This window comes from Sphaerodactylus townsendi, linkage group LG10 (assembly GCF_021028975.2).
Source record: "Sphaerodactylus townsendi isolate TG3544 linkage group LG10, MPM_Stown_v2.3, whole genome shotgun sequence".
In the NCBI taxonomy this organism is placed as follows: domain Eukaryota; kingdom Metazoa; phylum Chordata; class Lepidosauria; order Squamata; family Sphaerodactylidae; genus Sphaerodactylus; species Sphaerodactylus townsendi.
Window position 1 is genome coordinate 71753450 of NC_059434.1, and position 6419 is coordinate 71759868.

Sequence of the window (6419 nt, forward strand, 5' to 3'; positions counted from 1 at the left end):
TCTGTTCAGTTTCACAGGGGAAAAAACAAACAAAAAAAGAGATAAAACATCCATCTTTTTATCTTCTCCACTGTCAGGAAAAGCAGTGAATAAATACTCTAGGGAAGTTGTCATCATCCACATAGGAAGCAACCAGTTTATGATAAACTGAAAAGCTGCGATTTGTGAGGAACAAGGATCAGATTATATCTGGAAATTCCACCCCACCCGCCAAAACATCTGCCTTTCACAGCCTTGAGAAGGTTAATTTTCTCTTTCCTTTTCAGCTGATGTTCAGTTGCTCCATTGTACTTTGTGGAGCACATTTAATTCTAGGCATACTATTTAAAAGGATTTCTTCTTTTTGCTTAAATGTACAAGATGATATTTTTTCTTTGTACCTGGGGAGTTCCTTGATTATGTTGAGACCTTGTCTGTAGATGGCCCTATATAGGCGCCCTGAAAAGATATGAGAGAAATATATGAGAAATCATGTTGCCCCAGTGTTAGGGAAGAACGTAAACCTACGCGTATAACCTGAGTTGGACTTCAGGATCCACTTCTGCTATGTGGGGAATCTTTCTTCTCTTTCTGTGTGAGGAAAATGCCTTCAGCTGTATTCACTTAGCAGAAAGTAAACCTGGATCCAATCCATTACTATACAGATGAAATCAACTACACATTTTGTTTATTTTCTGTATATATATAATCCACCTTGATTACTGAAACTCAAAGCAGATTACACACACTAAGTCCAAAACACAACAGTCTACATGAAGAGAGAGATATATATAACTACAGTGCGAGTCGACACAATCAATATGAGGAGTCGGCTGATGATAAAAAATACTGGAACTAGGATTGCTGAAATCTGAATGAGCTCAACAGAGCATAATAAGCATGATATAGAGTGTGGATATAACAAACAACAGCGGTATTACATCAACAGAGAGCAAAAAAAGGTCAACAAGGCAATAATAAATACAGCAAACTGATCAGTCGTATCCACTGTCCCTTTTCAAAGTACCTTCATGAACTACTACATCATAATATAGCTCTATTGCCTTTCTGAAAAACTCTCCTGAACAACCGAATTGTTCCACCGGGCGTTTGGAGGGGCTGACCGCTGAAGTGCGCCCTCCCCCCCCCTCCCCTCCTTTTTATGCTCTGGGCCCTTAATTGGGCCCTCAGCTTTTTGGGTCTGTTTCCAGGGTGGGTGTATTACGTTTTATGAAGTTTTGTTGGATGCCGCTGTAACTTATTTAATTCGCTGTTTTAATTGGGATTTTAATGTTATTGTTGTGATGATTGTGTTGTTTGCCGCCCAGAGCCCTTCGGGGGAGGGGCGGTATATAAATTTGATTATAAATAAATAAATAAATAACTCCATTTTGCATCATTTGTAGAATGACAGGAGGATGGGGGCCTTCCTGACCACAGGCATGCCTTTCCACAAGGTGGAGGCAACAACACAAAAAGCATGTGTACTGGGCAGTTGTCCATGATCTTCCCCGTTTGCAGGGTGGTCCTGAACAAATGAACAGAGCTGGGGGCAGAACCCAGGAGGAGAGCAAGTCCTGCCACTATGTGGGTCCCATGCCAACCATTCTGTGCATAACCGAAATGTTGAATTCCAAACTTCTAACAGTCCAATTCTAAACAAGAGGGAACCCTTCTAAACCCAGTAGCTTCAATGGTCTCAGAACAGTGTAACACCAGTGGTGGGATTCAAATAATTTAACAACCGGTTCCGGTGGTGGGATTCAAATAATTTAACAACTGATTGTTTACAAGCACCATTTTAACAACCGGTTCGAACCTACTGAATCCCACCACTGTGTAACACTACAAACAAACAAAAACCAAATCAGATAAGGTCCCTTCATACAACCTCACAAGAGTCCTCCCTTGAGGAGAATTCGGGATTCCGATTTTTTAATAGTAATTTTTTAAAATTAATTTCCACAGTATAATTAGCAGACATAGAAAAAAAGATATGAAACTAAAAGAATTCACAACAGACAGAAACAAAGCAGAAAAGAAACACAGCACATCTGTCCAAAACTGCATTAATATCATTATAACATATTAGAATGTGACATTCTAATATTATCAGAGAACCCATCATGAAATCTTTAAATCACTGTCTTCAGTTCCGCCAACACTACAGCACCTACACTGGACAGTCTCTTATATTTTAATCATTGGGATTCCAATAAATGGTAAAGACCAAGCTATCCTGCAGTGTGGGAATTTCCTCAGTGTTTTCTTCCTCCTTATTTTTTTTAAGGGACCTCCACAGAGCGCCAGCCGCCTCTTGAAGCAGCCCCACCGCGAGCACCTGCAGCTCTTACTGCATCTCCGGCTCGTTTTGAAAAATGGAGGGAAGAAGCCACTGAGTTTGTCAATGGGAGAAGGAGAGACTTTGGAGACGCTGAACCCAAGGGACGTCTGGATGACAGCCCACAACCCGCTCCCTTCCTTGCTCGCAGGAGCCCCGACAGAAACCCCTCGGCAAGGCTGAGAAATGCCTTCATCGTTCAGCTTTTGCAGAGGCGTCCCAAATGCTCCTCACCGACCCACGTGAGTGACCGAGTAGGTAAGGGTAGCCTATGAACGGATCCTTCTCTCTTGCAAGCGCTGCACGGAGCAAAACTGCTGAGTTGTGCAAGGACCTTCTCTTGCACCCTCTGCACGGTGCAAAACAGCTGTGCAGCTCAGCATGTCCCTTCCTTTCTGCTTCCTATTTGGTGTGCAGAAAGAGCAGCAGCACAACGCCTCGTGGGCCAGACGGGACCGGCGTCGTCCCCCTTACCTGCTCCGGCTCCTCGGCCATGCTTCCTCGCCAGGATTATCCAGCGCCACCGCGCAAAGTCGCCCTTCTTCGCCGCGGCCAAGCCAGACACTCAGCGCCCTTTCCCCCCCAACTCCATCCCGAGGCGGGTTTTCTGCTGGCCTCTCCGCGCGCGCGCTGGTAACTGTGCAGTCGGAGGAAAGGCAGTTTCGCCTGCAGTTTGCACACCAGCTAGTTCCCGCCAGGCAGGGGGGAGGAGGAGACGGACCCGGCTGGCCTCCTTGGCCACTATTTAACCTCGCCAGTGTGCGGGTCATCATCATAAATGAGAGTCCCGAAGCGCGGGGCGGTCAAGCTTTCCCCGCCTCTAACTCCCCTAAGGAGCCATCAGGCGGGAAAGAGAGAAAGGGGATGAAAGTCTGAGAGACAGGCGACAATATTGTCACTATAAGAAGCCCTGTCGCGTCTGGAGGCTCCCTTCTGGTGCATTTCCTGAGCCTATCGTTTTCTCATGTTTCTAATTTTTATTATTTACTATTTCTTTGAGTCAGCCCACCGCCCTCCACATGGGCTTCGTTTGCGCCAAGTGGGGACGAGGCTGCACCCTTTTGGATGAAAAGCTAAACAGGGGAGCCTGCTCCTTTTCTTGTTTGTTACCGATTTGAAGAGCTGGAACTAATTCTGTTGGTTTAAATAAGAAAATATCAAAATCAATTTTGTCCTTGTATATGAAAAAAATAAAGAGCGTGTCCTAACTCCACTTGAGCCAGATTATTCACAATTGCACCCTTCTCCGCAGTTCTCTTTGTTGATCCCAGAGGAATTTATCTCCTCGGACATGGGTTATTTATCACACCACAGCAGAGGAACTTGGAGAAGCCTGAACTCAGAGTTTTCTTGTGTTTTCTTCCTAGCATCATAATTCATGGAGATGTGCTGATATACTTAGTTTATCTAATCTCTTGGTCAATACTGAAAAGAAAACTTTTTTGGACAGTACCAGAATTTTTAAAGTTCGTTATATCTTTTTTAGGTTGTTTAGATTTTTGGGAGCTTTGAAACACCAGTTCAACTGCTTCACTAAATTCACACTCTCCATTTCACACAAATGAAAAGGAGTTTCCAACAGGTAGCCTGTGACTGAGAGGTGCTGGTAAATCACTGGATGTCACACAGAAGCTTTGGCATGTCATAAAGACCCAGGGAAAGATCATGAGAAGATCTGTTCTTACTACTTTAAAAAATCTTATTAGTAGAATTATTATCTGTGCTGCTTAGCTGACTGCTTCATTTGTGGTTCTGTGTCTAGGACAGAGCAAAACTCTGACACGACATTGAGGTGGGAGAAACACAGGATACTTATCATTACTCAAAAGTAGTTCATTAATGGTTGATAACTCCTGCTCTAGATTGTGTTTGGTAATTCTATAGGTTTGGGTACATTATAAGTATGTAAATATCACCAGGACCAGACATGCAAAAGTACTGTCTGTTCTCCCTGACATCCTTGCGTAAATAACTGAGGAAGCAGCTTAAGTTTTTTAAAAATGTGATGAGATTGGTTGTTAATGGCAACTGATTGGTAAGGCAGAGATATTGAAGGAGATTATATGGGGTTCAGCTGGCCCTTCCTGATTTGAGGTTATTCCGAATCCAGCATTAGTGCCGGAGAACCAAGTTAATGCAGCTGAAACAAACCGCTTTCTTCAAACTCAGTTTAGTCTGGAAAATGGTCCCTACCTTGATCCATGCCACAGTGGCATCAGGGCTAGGCTACTGTAACACATTCTACATAGATATCTGTTTGAAATCAACTTGGATAATCCAGTTGGTTCAGAATACCATAACTCTGCTGTTATCAGGAGCAAAATGGAGCATGCCTATCGCTCATATTCAGCTGTTACTCCGTGGGCTGCCCATCAGTTACTGAGCTCAGTTTAAGGTATTGGTTATGACACATACAAGCTCTTCATTGCCTTAGTTTCGTATATCCATGGGACCATTTTCCTCCATGCTCTGCCATGACAGCTTTGCTTATCTGAGTAGGGTCTTCCGTAAGTGCCAACAAGCAAACGGGCAAGATCAGCAACAGCTCATACATATGCATTCTCTGTTGTGGCCCCACCCTTGCAGAACAGCCTTCCTGATGAGGTCAGGAAAGTTCCACTCTCTTGGCTTTATGCAAAATTCAATTATTCAAAAAGGCTTTCCCTCCATAAATAATAATGGTTCAGAAAATGCTTGGAAAGATGGCTAGGGATTGTAGTCTACACTGCTGGCTATAGTTCATACTGTCTTGCTGTAAGTACTGATACAGCAATAGACCTAGAATGACTTGTTAGTTGCTTGTTTTGGCAATGTTTAGAGGAAACTTTTCTAAGAAAAAAGGCCTTCATTTTTTGAGAAGGAAGGTATTTTCAGTAGCTTATGTATACTGCCTAACAGTAGTTCCCAACCATTTGGGGGTATGTGAAAATATTACACAATGGGTTTGCTAATATTGGGGTACAGTTTTAAGAAAATGGGTTGCCAAGGGAGTCATGAGTGAAAAAAAGGTTAGGAACTACTGCTGCATAACATGGTGGATATTTCACCCCAGAATTTATTTTTGGCATTTTATTTCCCGGCAAAAAAGTCAGGTCATTAAACCAGGAATCTTGGAGAAAGAAATAAGCCCCTAGTGATTCCTAAAAATATTAGCTAGACCTATCAAAAACTGGGGCAGAGAGATTTCAGGAGAGAAAAAAAATTGATCATATTGGTGTCAGCATTTGCCCAAATGTCCTATAAAGTTTACTACCAAGTTATTTTTAGTTCGTGCCAACTCATTTTGTAAAAAAAATAGTTTATTATTATAGTTACTGTGCTTTACATATGGATGCTCAAGTACATTCACTCTGATGATCGTATCACTACTTAATATGTATTTGTACATGTATTGAGAGCATACCTCACTTTAAGACTATACACCATCATGTTCAATTCCCAGAATGTGTAATTCCCAGCTACAAAAAGTGATTGTGGAGGGGGAAGATGGGTCAGGGAAATGGTACTGGAAAAGATATGATTTAGCTTTCTTCTGTACCAAAACCTGCTTAAAGCTATTGCTTTAATAGTTCAGCTCACATTAGGATGGCCAATACCAGTATTGAGGTGGTGGCTGAAGATCTCCTGGTATTACAATAGAATAGATTCAATAGTTATGTGAGAAGCTAGTTTCTAATCTAATTCAAATGAGTGCCATGGGCTGTTTGCTGCATTCTGTTAAAACATTTACTTTTGTAAAACTTAACAGCTGGGCTGGAAATAGTCTATGAAACTTCTTCATGGTCACCTTAGGACTACTTTTTTATTAGCTGAAATGATGGGATAAGGAGTTTCCGAATGCCTAATTTGGAGGCCTTATGGATAGAACCTCAGTTATCTCTCTGGGGGACTAATTCACAAATTCACACAGCCCATCTTTTATCCATAAAATATTACTCTGGGCACTCTCTTGAAGTCTGGCAGGGTGAAAACAACATCTAGTTCTTTCTTTAATGTTTCATCCTCCTACACACTGTTCCAATTTAACTGTTGCTAGTTGTGAAGCTTTCGGACAGGAGGAGGAGAAGGAATGATCAAGGTTCCCGTTCATGTTCACTAT

At 42.3% G+C, this 6419-nt stretch overlaps 1 protein-coding gene across 2 annotated transcripts in view; it reads right to left on the minus strand.

The window, feature by feature from the left end:
- LOC125440293 (melanopsin-like) overlaps positions 1–3079 on the minus strand; it is a 46187-nt gene extending 43108 nt beyond the window's left edge. For both annotated transcript variants that reach the window (XM_048510037.1, XM_048510036.1), the window contains exons 1-2: positions 2795–3079; positions 381–438 (exon numbers count right to left, since the gene is read on the minus strand). The gene's annotated coding sequence lies outside the window, so the exon portion shown is untranslated. The remainder of the gene's footprint in view (positions 1–380; positions 439–2794) is intronic.
- Positions 3080–6419: the final 3340 nt, after the last annotated feature.